Source organism: Lygodium microphyllum, chromosome 6 (genome assembly GCF_053477565.2).
Source record: "Lygodium microphyllum isolate KBCC chromosome 6, Lygodium_microphyllum_v1.1.10, whole genome shotgun sequence".
Taxonomy (NCBI): domain Eukaryota; kingdom Viridiplantae; phylum Streptophyta; class Polypodiopsida; order Schizaeales; family Lygodiaceae; genus Lygodium; species Lygodium microphyllum.
Genome location: NC_141140.1, coordinates 52,091,584 through 52,107,525, shown reverse-complemented (window position 1 = coordinate 52,107,525; position 15,942 = coordinate 52,091,584).

The following is a 15,942-nucleotide window of genomic DNA, read 5'->3' as shown; positions in this document are numbered from 1 at the left end:
TTTCTGTTTAATGCATTCTATTTGAGGGCAATCACCTAGACTTGATAGCCTTTTGTCTATAGGTTGTGAAAAGCTCATTATTTTGGTAGTATCTCGTGTCTCCTACTTGATTTAGCAATCATTTTGGGATTGATTTGTAGGGTATTAAACCTTCTATATACTTGCTTGGTCTCATGACTATTGATTCTCATGACAGTGCTATCTTCAATATTGAGAAACTCGATGGGACCAATTATAGATATTAGACAACCCAAATATGGTAGATTTTAGTGCAAAAATTATAAGTTAGACCACTCAAAAATGAGGATGCCAAACCCAAAACATTGCCATTAAGGATTGGGATGAACTAAATGAGATAAGCAAGTCCACAATCATTTTATCACTCTCTAAACTGATTTATTACAATGTTGTAACTGGAAATCAAATTCCAAACTACATATGAGCTTTGGATGTAGATTAATAATCCTTATGACTAGTAGATTCCTACATCTCAAATGTATTGGATGAAACAATTGATGGACCTTCGCATGAAGGAAGGGACTTCTATGTTAGCACACTTAAATGAGTTTCACTCCATCATCAACCATTTAGCTTTGCAAGAGATTGAGTTCAAGGATACTTTGCATCCTTTATTTTTGCTTAATACTCTATCCAATTCAAGGACACTTTCCATATGGCTCTCTGTGCTAAGGACGGACTAAAATTGCAAGATGTTGAGAATGCCATCTTGACAAAAGAGGTGAACAAAAAGAATGCAGGCTGGCAGGATGGAAAATAAATGTGGTAGAGACTTTAACATGTCTCAGCCTTGGACACGTGGATAGTCTCACAGTAAGTTTTGTGGCCATAAGTCTGGCCGTACTTGTCATTATTATGGGAAAATAGGTCATATTTGGCCACAATGCCATAAAATGTGCAAAGATAAGCATAAGGAAAAGAGAAAGGGTAAAGTGCAAGACAAGAATGATGATTGTAGCATTGTGCCTAGCAAGTTTAGTATCAAGATTGAGGAGATCCATGTAGTATAGCTTGATATATCTAATGATGTTATCTTGGTAGCTTCTTCTTTGGATACTTCACAGTTGACTGACGCTTTGTTAGGATATACTCAGTGTTACCTGATAAATTCAAGGGTGTCCTTTCATGTGATCCCTCATATAGAGTGGTTTCAATCCTATCCTACTATGACTGGATCTGTCTCGATAATGACCTCTGGCATTTGAGATAGTTGGTATTGGTGATATCCAGTTGCATTTTGATTCAAGAAGCATATTCATCTCTTCATGACCTACATCATGTATCAGCTCTCACGAAGAGCCTTATCACTACTGCTGGCACCTTGGATGATGTAGGTTATATTATTTCTTTTGGTGATTCTTGATGGAAGATTACTCGTGGGAATATTGTTATTGCACGTGGTACTAAGTCTACTACCCTCTATCCTTTACTTGTATCTGGGTTAGTTGACCATGTTTTCATTGTGGCTGTAGTTCCACATGTATCTCTTTGGCATTATCGCCTTGGGCACAAATCCTTAAAAGGAATAAAATGCTTACTAGTTTGTAGTATCTTCCATCCCTAGATTATAAGTGTTTTGAGTCTTGTGACCATTGTTATATAGCAAGCAAACATGTAGTATGCATAAGAAGTCCAGCGTTAAGCGCATGGGTGAGCCTTTGGCTCTTGTTCATTCAGATGTATGTGGTCCCGTACCCTAGGTGGTGTGAAGTACTTTATCACATTTATTGATGATTACTCACATAAGGTCTAGGCTTACCCTATAAAGCAGACATTGAATGTCTTGTGTACCTTGCAGCATTGGCTTGCTCTTGTTGAGAACTAGTCTAGATATAGACTTAAATATATGAGGTCAAATAATGGGGGTGAGTATGTCTCAAAATCTTTTCACTAATTTTGTGTGATGAGCAAGGTATTAAGCATCACTACACCCCCCCTAGAACAATATTATTGAATGGGAGGCTCTGCAGCCGGTCCAACACTCTGGCCATGTGTACCAATTGCTGTTGCAGGCTATCCAACTGGCTGTGTAGGAGCACGTGGCTCCTCCTAGAATATAACCCTGCGTATCTGTACCACCTTCTCAAGCTGCTTATGCATCTTGTCTTCATGGAAGACTACATCATGGCTGCAGATGACTTTCCATGCTTATGGATCCCAAAGGCTGTAACCCATCTTGCCTGCATCCCCATAGCCAAGGAAAATGCATTTGACACTCTTAGGATCCAACTTAATATGCTTGTCTTTGGGCACATGGCAGAATGCCTCACATCCAAAGACACGTAGATGCACATAAGATGGAGGTTTCCTAGTCCATACCTCCTCTGCAATTTGGAAATCCAAACCACTAGAAGGTGATCTATTTATGACATGCACAGCTATACTAATTGCCTCAACCCAAAAGCTCTGTGGTAAGCCTGCATGGCTAAGCATATTGCCTACACGCTCCTAGATGGTTCTATTCATCCACTAAGCCAAACCGTTTTGGAGTGGGGTATAGGGGATGGTCAATTGACGCTTAATACCCCTCTCATCACATAGTTTCTCAAAAGCACGTGACACATATTCTCCCCCATTGTTAGTCCTAAGGCATTTCAGCCTATGCCTAGTCTGGTTTTCAACAAATGCAAGCCATCTCTGAAATACAACCAAGACATCTTAATGGGGCAAGCCCAAACTTTACGCAAAAAATCATCAATGAACGTCACAAAATACTTTGCACCACCCATAGACTGATAGGGCATGGGTCCACAGACATTTGAATGTACCAATGCCAAGGGCTCACTCATGCGTGTCGTCCTACCAGACTTCTTATGTGCATTCCTAGTCTGTCTGCCATAAAGACAATGCTCACATGAATCAAAACATGCGTAGTCAAGGGGCGATAAGTACTACAAACCAAAAAGCATTTTCATTCCCTTCAAGGACATATGGCCCAAACGGGCATGCCAAAGAGATACATGTGGGATGGAACCCACTGACAAAACATAGTCAAAAGAGGACCCATCAACTACAAGAGGATAGAGGCTGCCAGCTTTGGCACCTCTAGCAAGCACAAGTCTGGGGCCACGGGTGATATTTTAGGTAGAATCCCCAAATGAAACATGAAACCCAGCATCATCAAGCTTCCTTGCAAACATAAGATTGTGTGTAAGCGCAGGTACATGACGTACATCCTATAATAGAAAGGTACTGCCAGTAGAGAACTACAAATGTACATCCCCAATTCCAACAATAGCAAGTGACCTATCATCACCCAAGCGAACTGAACCAGAGACAATGCGGTAGGAGTGGAGCCACTCACGGCATGGTGTAACATGAAATGAAGCACAAGAATCCAAAAGCTAGCACTGCGCATACATAGAGTGAACATCGGGCAACGACGTAGCATCACAAGAACTAGCTGCAAGTATGTACTCCTCATCGGAGTCATCAGTCTGCATGACATTTATCTCCTCGATTTTCACACTGGATTTTGCAAGCATAATGCTATAATCAGAGGACTTTTCTTATACTTTTTCTTTCCCCTTCTCTTTGCACTTCTCATTGCACAACTCATGACAATGTGGGCGTATATGAACCTTTTTTCCGCAATGATGACATGTCACATTAGCATTTCTCCCACGAGACTTGCTACGCAACTTACCACGTGACTTAGACCTAGACTTCTGTGAGTCTCTGCCACGACCATTCCCACGGTCATTCTTGCCATTACCATCTCTGCCTCTAACAATCAAAGCATGCAACACACGAGAGGCATCCAAGTTCTTACGATTGATCTCTTCCTGTAGAAGAGCACTCTCTACATCATGCAAGTTTAAAATAGTAGCAAGAGCACATAAGGTAGTGCGGAATACATCCCATGACTCACTTAGAGTCCTAAGCAAAAACAATGGAGTAACCTCATCATTAAAGGTAATACCGTGCGAAGTCAAGTTCTTGAGAATAGCATGGAATTGGCTCAAATGAGCAAACATTGTCATATTCTCCTTCATGCGCAGGTCCATAAACTGCTTCAGCTAATACATCTGGCTTGCTGGAATTTTCTTATCATAGAGGTTCTTAATTTTATCCCAAAGCTGCCAAGCACTCTGTGCTTCCTCAACCACATTGTAATGCACCTATTCAGTGAGAGACAAGATGAAGATGGAGTTGCATAACTCATCAAGCTCATCCCATTTGTCATCAGTCATAGTTTCAAGTTGCTCGCCATGCATCCTTAGTGGCTTTATCTACGATTTCTACACCAATACCTGTCAAACTTGGCTCTTCCAAAAGGCATAATTTGTACCATCAAGCTTAGTGATGTTGAAGATAGCACTGTCAGTGGAAGAAGAACCCATAATGCGGTCCAAAACAATGCAGACAGTTCAAAACTGCTTGTTGTTTTCTGTTGTAAACAACCAAAAATGCCACCAAAACCAAGGCAAAATGACCACGAACTGATAGCTAATGATGTTGCCCACCATGTATCATCAAAAGTACATAAAATGAAGATGATTCAGCATGAAAATTCCACATCAGTCCATACATAAATTCTTGTTTGCATCTATATTAAAGGAAGGGTATAGGGTGTTGGAAGGATGAAAGAGAAGTAAAAGGGGGATGACCCTTAATGCATATGCCTACTTAGCCTTCATTTAATAAGGTCAAGTTCACTCTTTAAATTCTTGGGGTTTTTCAATTTTCTTTTGGCCTCTACATGCACTACATATAATGCACTCCAATGTGCACTAGACCCACACTATTGTGCACACCTTGTATCTCAATCATATGCACTAACACCACTTGTACACACTCCTTGCACACCACTATGTACCCATCTTGCCATGTCAACACTCATTCTACACACTACTATACTTGCATCTTGCACTCGTATGCACATGCACTTGCACTTGCAATTATGAGCACTTGATCTTCATACATATCCCACTACACACTATTGTGCATGGATACAATTGTAGGTAGTCACAACCAGTATGGGCTCTCGATTGGTCCCTCTCTCCTTCCTCCCTTCAATCAAGTGTCCATTGTCTCATAAGGTAGGGTCGATGAGGTAAGATAATAAGTAGCAACACACCTCTCATAGTGCCCATACGTTGTCTTATAGCACATTAGGAGCATAATAAATCACCTTGGATCACTTACACTCAAGTGTGCCCTTGTGCACTTTAATACACTTGTATGCACATATATGCTCCTGTGCACACAGGTGCACTATTGTGTTGTGTGCACTCTTATGAACTCTAGTGTACTAGCACTTGCATTGATACACCTAGCTACTCTTGTATGTACCCTTGTGTACTACACTTTCCTTTTGCACAACATCTATAATTCAAAGCACCTCTCACATTTTCCTTCTCCATGCACCTACACATCCACTAGCACCTTAGAATTTAGCTTAGTGTATTGCACATTGCACTAGCACTACCATAACCACCCTTGCACTCTAGTCAATGAGACATTGCTTTCTATCTAATCACTAGCGCAATTGTGACACACCTTTCTCTCTCCTAATAACATTTTTACACTTGCCTTCTCCATGCACTTGCACATCCATTGGCACCTTAGGATTCACGTTAGTGTACTGCACATTATGGTAGCACTACCATAGCCATGTTTACACTCTAGTGCACTTTGCAATGAGACGCGACATTCTATCCAATCACTAGTGCACTTGTGACATACCTTTCTCTCTTCCAATATTAGCCCACACCCACCCTATTTGTAAGTGAGGTTCAAAGGAGAAGTAGGGGAAGCTCATTAGGCCCCATATATGCATTTCTCTCACCAGTGGCACTAAGCTAGACATGCACTAGCATGGGCACATCCCTTTACATAAGTGCAATACACTAGCACCTTAGAACTAGACATACATAACCTCTAACATTTTTGCATACCATTGTACACTAGTTTCACCCTAGTGATCTAGGCCCAATGCACTACACTATCACCCTCACTCACACTTACATTGGCACACAAGCTTCTAATCCTAATGCATCATCGTGCACTAAACCTAACACACATGCATTAGTGCACTGTCTTAGTCCACATAATGCAACCTTGCACAACCACTCGCACATTACTCATACACCTTAAGCACACATTGTTGGCTCAAATTCACTCAAGATTCCAAGTGCACAACACTGTGACGTCCTCTCATGCACTTGTAAGGGCCTTTTTTTTTTCTCAAAACCAACCCACAACCACCTTGTTTGTAAGGGAGGCTCAAAGGGAATGAGAGAAGAGAGTGACCTCTTGTAGTTCACCAGAGTGTGCTAGTGTGCACCTACACATATGGGTATTGCCACTAATACTAGCATGCACACACATAGTAGCACTCTCACATGCACAAGCTTTAGCATTGGCACTAACACTAGCACATGCACATGCGCATGAACTCAAGTAACCTTGGTCGCACTAAGCACTCACATCTTAACCCACTTCAGGACCAATGCAATAGACCTTGCATCTTGCCTTAGTATGACCAAGTATACAATGTGCATTTAGGTACACTTAGATGCACTTGCACTAACATACATTAATACACGCTGACACAAACACATGCATATGCACACACGAGTGACACACTTGTGCTAATACCCCTAGGAACCCTAACCTATTGCACTTGTATACATGTGAATACACTAAAGAGTACTCATGTGCACTTTTGTGGGGTTGAGATCTCTTAAGTGCAGTTAGACACACATGTAGTCAGATGCACTTGCACTCTAACCTAGAAAAAATTGCACTTAGGTATACCCTCACTTAGCCACGTTCTTGCTCATATGCACTTGTGTGCACTCACATGCACACTAGTGTGCACTGTCTTGTCCCCATACACTACCTTACTTAACCTCTTGCACTAGCCTCACACACATCTAGTGCATTCATTATTAACTTGAGCTCATTAAATGCCCTGAGAGCCCAATAAACACACAACACCAAGCTACATTACATGCAAGTGCAAGAGTTCCTTTCGCCTCAAAACCAACCCAGACCCTCCATGTTTGCAAGGGAGATTTGGAGGGAAAGACAAGACAAGAGCATGACCCCTTGCATACACTTGTGCGCTTACATATGTACATACATGTGCACACATGTGCATTAGTATGCTTATGCACATTTGAGTGCAGACAAACATACACTGACACCTCATAGTTCCACCTTCATGTATACCACCCCTAGAGTTAGCAATGCACTAAGCCTCACCTTCCACCCTAGTACACTCACCACACACTAGCACAATATCCTTGCACTTGCATACCTACCCTTGTGCACTAGCCCTATACATACTGCACTTGTACTTAGGACACACATCTAATGCAGCTAACACATCCAATATAGTGCCTTGTAGTGCACATAGTCATAACACAACCTCTTACAAGAAGTCTCTTTCTCTCAAGCTCCTTGACTCTCACACTATTGGCTTAAAGGGAGTTCACAAGATGTTGTGGAAGAGGTAACTTGCATCATCACTATCCTTGAGGACTATAGTGCACACACCCTATCCACATCACCGAGTGCACATAGTGCATTAATATAATAAAATAGTGCCTCACTCACCCACTAGCATCATAATCGACCATTGTATTGCATGAGTGTAATCCATCGTAGAGCAATCACCTTGCATACAAAGCAAGAAACATAGCCTTCCAACATTGCACTATCCCCCACAAGCCACATTAGTGCCACACTAATTCACGTGCGTTCATTGGTACATCAAAGCACACATCCACAAGCACTCAACATAGAGCATTGTAAACACTAGTGTGCACACACCAACACAAACTTGTTGCATCATCCACACACCAACCTTGTCCACTCATGGTGTGTAAACCTCACATTAATACTCTTTTCGTACACACAACCTAGTGACACCATACACTAGTGTACTAAGTGCACATGTGTCCAATTGGATTGACTCATTCACACTACAACATTAGGACACTATACCCACATTCCACATCAATGCATGGAGCGGGTAATGTTAACCCCAGTGCAAAGAAAGAAAAAAGAAAATTAAAAAGACACAGGGAAAAGTGGAAAAAGGTGGGCCAACTAAAGAAATAGGTCATGGCAAGTGCAAAAGAGCAAAGTCACATTTTAAATATAAAAGTGCACTCTAAATCTTTGTAAAAGAGTGCCAGGCACCCTCCTATGCAATTTGTAAATGTAGATGGGCATGGATGAAGGAACAATGTAAATAGAAAGAGAATAGGGAAAGAAGACCTAGGCTAAAATGGTCGCTTATATAAAAAAGGGATGGGTGCCTAAGGGGAGTAGGGCATGTATGAAAAGGCAAAAGTGAATAAAGAAGCTCATTCTTATGTGTGGCTAAAACTAGCTCTCCTCTTCTTCTCCTTCTTCTTGTTCTTGCTTGCTTGAGCTTATACTTAAGAGAGGAAGTGTGAGGGAGTGACAGTGAGGGGCTGTGGTGGAGAAGCTCTCCATCTTCTCCTCTCTTCTCCATCTCTTCTCTTCTCTTGCGCACAACAATGGAGCTTGGAGCTTGGAGCTTGAGGATTGAGCTTACTTGAGTTTGTACCTTAGATCATGGAGCTACTGAAGTTCTTGAGGGAGGAGGCAACTTGATTGATCATGGAGGTGAGCTCACTACACTCGTAGGTGTGGGAGAGCGCATGGTTATGTGAGAGGTAGCCATTGCACTTGGCTTGAAGTGCTTGAAGCAATAAGCGGTCCATAGGTCTTGGTAGTTGAGCGAGAAGCTCCCATAAAAGAGATTGCTCTCACAATTTACAAGATAAGAATTCGAAAGAAAAATTACAAGATAACTCAATTACAAAAGAATGCTCACAAGAGAATGGCTTGATTAAAATACAAGACTCCATACAAGATAAGACTAGAACAAGATAAGAATTGGAATAGGGCTTACCTCACAAGAGGCTCACAACTGGTGTTGGCAAGATTGAAGGGCTCGTATCCCATGACACCTATTTATACTATAGCCTAGGGAGGTTAAGGAAAACACATGCCATTACAAGAGGATACCACATGGCATGACATACACATCAACACATGGCATGACATGCATGCTAACACATGGTATGCTAACATCAATGATGATATAAGCAATGTTACAGATATCTTCTAGAATCGTCATATTACTAGGGGGCATCCTAGCTTGTATAAAAACCAAGGGTTGTCCTTACTTGAGCATTAGTTACAATTGATCCGGGTTTTTTACAAATCGGATTTCTACCACAAAATTTGGCCAAAACCCCTATCAAGAGCCTTACCCATAGCTTAAACCCTATATCTTATCACTTTGGGTTTACTCTTCAAGCACTAGGTATACTACATTGCTTCTCGGTCATGATAACTCTAGCAAGTAGGAAAACAAGTTCTTAGGAGGGATATCAATGTAAAGGGTAAAAGGGATGGGTTATCTTAGTGAAGGTGGAAATGGATTACACCTAGGGGTTGAGTGAGTGCATAGATTTTTTCAAAGGACTAACCTCCAACTACACTTGGGTTCCACCTACATCACCAAGATTTGGAATATATCGCCATCATTAGAGGACACCTCACCCTTATACACAAGTCAATGTCCACATCATAGTGTGATTTGGATCTTACACAAAAGCTTACAAGCATGGACCCCCTCTGTCACATGCTTATATGTATATAAGGAATTAAAGTCAAAGTAGCTTTTGGAAGTATTTTTTAGTAATTTTAATAAATCCCAAGGAAAATCAAATTTCAAGAAAATTCTCACGCTACCCAACCAGTTTCGACCTGGTCTACAAAGTTGCATAATAAACTTTTTTCAGATTCTTCACCGATTTGAAGTTACGAAGACTGCTGACTGCATGAAATTTTCTTCTCTCTTTCACCCTTATCACATCAACTTCCTATTTTATCTTTCTTGCAAATATATTATAATAATGTGCTTTGGGCACCCACCTCTTGTAATCTAGGTTCCTTTTTCTAGCTTGTCTACCGCCACCCTTGGCTTCTTGCATGATAACCAAGGTGGAGACTTGTCCCATCCACTATTTCCCATATTATCAAAGATGTCATACAACATCTAGGATTATGTTAATCAAGAATATTAGCTTAATCTAATCTCTCATAGAGGCTATATAAGGTGCCCATGGAGATTTAAAGAAACGCAATCACAAGCACATGAGAGCACTCTAGATCACCAAGCCCAAAGGGGAGCCACTAATAGCACATTATGCAACACCCTCATGCTAGTCCATCTCTTTGAGGTAAGCTATGAGTGAGTCTCCTTTTTTTATGTAGCATTCCATGAATACATAATATCAAGCTTCCTCTACCTCTTCTTCTCTTGTCTCCCTCTCTTCTCATCCCTCTCCATCTCTCTCATATTCTAATATGATGTCTAGATCTTATGGTGTCTAGATCATATGTACTCTCATCTAATTCTCCCTCTACATTCATACATAAACTTATTAAGTAAGACTTACCATATGCTCTATTGGTGGGGAATCCTTATTTCCTCATGTTATATATATATATTCATAGGAGAAATTAGGAGCCATCACCTCTCTTAACCTTTCATCATCTTCATTTCCCTTAAGATGGGCTACAAATTCTCCCTTGTAAAGTTGTGTTTTGGTTCTTTCCACTCACTCAGGAAAGGGATGTCCTAGCCCATTGGCTAGATGGTGCCCTCCTTTATAGCTCTCTCAGTGAGGATTGGAGGCTGGGTGGGTAAGAGGCAACCCACTCATCTTTTCAACTCTCACAATCATCATCAAGAATGCCTTGATCAATGGGATAAAAAGCATGCTACTACTCGATATGTGTTTGCTACTAATTTTGCGATTGTGAACCCTAAATAGGTTGGTAAAATTGACCAGATTTAAGTGCGCTTTGCTAAAACAATGGTAGCAAACTATCAAACGTGTCCATAAGCCATACATTGGGCTAATTTTTACAGTCCATGAAGGGTTAACCATCATGTTCAACAAACACCCAATTTCTATAACCAAAAATCTTATTTATAGGGGGTTGGTATAAGCAGTATCCTTTACATTCTACATTATGACAAAAAAAAAAGCATTTGAATACCTTATCTTGAAATTTATGTATTTGTGCCTATGACACCATAGAATATGCCAAACAACCAAAGACATGAATATGTGACACACTGGTTTCTAGCCATTCCAAGCCTCATAAGACATACATTAAGTTAATGCTTTAGTGGGGCTATGATTCAACACATACACTACACACATAATAGCATCAAGCCAAATTTTTGGGGGCAATTTATTGTGTGAAAGCATACAATGTGCCATTTTCATCAAAGTGTGATTCTCTCTTTTAGACACACCATTTTGTTAAGGTTTGTAAGGCATAGTACATTGACGTGTAATGCCCCTTTTAGCCAACAAAGAGTTAAATTCTCATGACATTTATTCCACCCCTTGATCTATATGGAGTGTAATAATCTTGCATCCATTACCATTTTTAGCCAAGGCCAATAGGGTATTAAAGCATGCAAACACTTCTAATTTATGTCTCAAAGTATATGTCTAATAATGATAATCCATGTCATCAATGAAGATAACAAAGTACAAGTATCCTTCAATGGATTTGACATGCGTGGGTCCACAAATATCACTATGCACAAGTTGTAATTTCTAATCAACACACATACATCTATCTTTGGGAAATGAGACATGATACATTTTGCCAAGTACACTACTCTCACATACATTATGAGTAGGTGCTTTCAATGGAGGGAGGTCAAGCACCATATTTTTGCTTCTCAAGCAAAGTAAATTTCCATAATAAAGATGAGCATGAGATAAATCTAGTGTCATCCATAATGGTGGTGTCAACCTATAATGTATCCTTTAATACTCTCCTCTTATATAAATCAAGTTGATAGAGGTCATTATATAATATACCGTTGACAATGAGGGCATCCCCATCACTACAATCATCATAGACAATGCATCAATCCATGTGGAATTCAACCACAAAACTAGTACATGCAACAGTTGAAACTGAAAGCAAGTTTTTCTTTATGCCAAGCACATATAATATTTTTTCAAGCATGATAGTTTTCCATCTACTACAATAATGAAAATTTTTCTAATGCCTTGGATTGTATATGAAGCATTATTTGCACATAGAACTTCTCCCCCCTTTTGTACATTTGCATATATACAAACAAGTCATGAAAGGATGTTATGTGCTTGGAAGAAAATACCAGGTACTATTGTTTTTAGTGATTAATAAGCCATATGCATGTAAAGAAGGATTATGCATACAATGCACAATAAAAGAATAAGACTAATTAATGTCCAAAATTGCGTGCACTTGATATAACAAAGTAAGCTTATCCCAAGCATCCTTGGCCATTTTGCACAATTGAATACGTGGGATAACCTGTCGTGTATAAAAAGTGTCATCAAAGCATAAGCTTGGGTATCACGCCCATTCCATCTCAACTAATTGGCAATGAGAGGTGCAGAAGGGGCTAGAGCAAAAGATCCATTGGTCACTATGGATAAACTAAATGATTGTGTAACATTTTGTGTAGTCATGCCTATGAGGCTAACATGTTAACCACATACATAATCCCAAAGCTACTTTGCAAATAATACATGCTTTATTATGTATGCCCACATGGGATAATCAGTTCCATCCAATTTATTAGAGTTCCCAAACATGTTGAGCAAATCATTTTGTCCTACCATTCCTTACTATAAATTACTAGAATTTGTAACTAGCTGCTATTTAAAGTACAAATGGAGGGGCAACACAAAAATAAAGCAAAGGGAGACTCAAGAACTTACAATTTGATGACTTGAATGTCGATGAAGGAATTGAATGTTAAAAAATTAAAGGAATTTTCTTTTCCATGGATGTGAATGAATGGGCCTGGGTAACATTTACATGAGAAGGTAAAGGATAGCCAATAGGCTTAACATCATGCATATGAAACCACTCAATGATCTTTTGGATGTACTCCTTCTATAACGAGTAAAGGATCCCCTTAGAGCAATCGTGTGTGATGTGCATTCTAGAATATGTAAGGCATGTTCCACATTCATCTCAAAGCCCTTCTTGAATTGACCTTTTAAGGCATCCATCTCATCAGGAGCACTCCTAGCAATTAGCATATCATCTACATAGAGTACCAAAATCATAGGGTTACCATCACGGGCCTTCTTCTATATAAACATGGATCCATATCACTATGGGTATATCCCTATGAGTGCATGAAAGTATCAAACTTATGGTACCATTCCCTAGGTGTCTGCTTAAGGCCATAAAGGCTCTTTCTCAACTTACACACTAGGTATTGCATGCTATTTTTCTCAAATCTTGTAGGTTATTGCATATAAATCTTAGCATGTAAGTCTCCATGTAAGAAAATCGTCTTGACATCCATCTGATAGAGGTCCAAAGAGAGTCCAGATCAAGCTGCACAACCAAGTGTGGGGTAGTCATCTTAACGATAGGAGAGAATACAAAACCGAGCATAGGGTAGTCATCTTGATAACAAGAGGGAAGACTTCATTAAATTCAACACCATGCTTTTGCTTAAAACCCTTAACAACCACTCTAGCCTTATATAGGCTAGCTTGGAACATTAGGGATATTCTTTAACTTGTACACCCGCTTGCATAATAATGCACATTTTTCACTAGGAACTAAGAAAGAATGACCAAGAACTATTAGCACTAAAAGCTTTACAACTGTAGTGTGTCTATAACTATACATGCAATAGACATAGACATCGTGTACATAGGATATCTCATAGTAAAGAGAAGAGAGTTTCCAAATGCATAGCCCAATGAGCAAAGCTTAATGCATAGCCAAATGCATACTAACTGATATAAGTGACATGACGAGAACAATGGCCACAGCACTTAGCAGAGCTCCTTTCTCTCAAAAAGCTCTTAATACACATGAAATAAACCATTATCTCCTTTTGCAATTTATCATGTTCTTCTGAGGAGCCGCAGCCCTTCAACTCCAACAAATCCACGTGCATGTATTCTGGTGATACTTATTCCGACCTCAATTTTGTGGGAAAACTTCATTGTTTGCGTATATGGCTACAACTGGTTCCCCCGCTGTTGTATAATGGATGGCAAACATCACTGATCGATTGGCCAATGTATATAGCCTATGATAAAAACCTGCTTTTGTTCCTTTGTTGAGCAAGCTTCTCTTTGTTTCAATAAATTGCTTGTTGATGGCGGATGAGATGGTTGAAGAGGGATGGAGGGAGCATGCGGATTCCAAGGACTTGCAGCAACAGATTAAAGCCCTTGACTCTCTCACCGACCATGTCGAGGACAAGCAACTGGACTCTAACAGAGTCCAATAGGCAATGAATGGCATCTATTGTGATGTAGTAGCAAATAGGATTACACAACGGTTGGCATCTGTCAAGATCAACGCTTCAGAGGTGGAGGTGGTGGTGGTGGGCGTCTCTACAGGTCCGTCGTTCCCTTCGCCTTCTTCTCGTCTGGCTCTTTTGCTTTGGCCATTAGAAGATTGCTAGAGAGAATATAAGATTCCTGCAACCAGCAACGTACTTAGTCACCTTCACCTCTTTTGACACCGGTCTTCTCCTTCGCCATCTTCGGTAGGACGGTCCTTCCTCTTCTTCTTTGTTCGCCTTTTCAGCTTCGTCTTTTCAGAGAAGGTGATCACCAAAACGTATTCTCGTCCACGCCTTCGTCACCCCATTCAGAGCAGCATCCGTCAACGAACTTATGTTAGCCGCCTTCGTTCTTCGTTCAGCAGCAGCTTCATCCTCACATTCCCGTCCTTCGTTCAGTAGCTTTGTTGCCCCTCCCCTCCATCCGTCCTCACGATCGGCTTTTGTCATAGTAATCTCTCCCTTAATAAAGCTAAAAGCTTTCTTATTGCCTCCTTCAAAGCACGCGGTTATCGGGAAACCTGTGCTTTTAATATTTTCTTGACATTAGTAATTACGTCATGCACGTATAATGAAAACTGAATTGATAATCCAACTACATAATTGTTGATGACCATGCAAGCCTTCGATTAGGATCCTCCTCCAACGCACCATGTATCATAAGTTGCTCCATTCACGATATGCCCCTTCTTCTTCATTGCATTTTTGGAAGAAAGGCTTTTATTGTGGCTTCGCACTCCACATAGTCGATTGCATTCGATGAAAGAGCTTTCTTCCCATGGATAATCCAAGGAAGAATAGGAAAATTGATGTCTTTATGAAGAAATATTACAATCCTCAAAGCAAGCTCCTCAAGTAGGAAAACCAAATTTACCGCATGTAAAATTATAGCTCAAAAATATGTAGGTCCAATAAACTATATTTGTAACAAAAACTACTTCCCAACAGCATCAACATGGCATTCTTTTACAGATCTGTGAACTTCATTGCTAGACAAGTATCTTAAGTGTTACAGATTCAAAAGACATAGAAGTCTCTTGACTTGAAGATGGAGATAATCTTAAAGTTAGTTCTGTCATTGCATTCCCAGCAATACCAAAAGCCCTTTGCATAAAATCTATGGAGGCAATGATTCATGGCGGAATTCATCACTCCATAATATGTATTTCTCCCCTTGTAGTAGCTCCCACAATATTATTAAAACAGAAAAACATAAACGATCAAAAATAAATAAATTCCTAATGACACTAACTAATGTATTCAAATTCTTGGCGAAAAACTTCGCCTTCAAATTCACAGTGATGAATGTGCAGCGTTGCGACAACGGTCTCTTTAAGAAGATTTTTCACGTCCCCTTTCTAAACTTAGGTAAAATGCTTGGACATGTTCACCACTTCTTTCAAATGATTCACTCTGCATATTGATCTTTTCTCAATGATTTGGAGAGACACCAACTCATCAAAATTTAAAAATGGCTTCCATACATACAAAAAAGTGACATGATTTTTAGGCCGCCTCGTTATTAA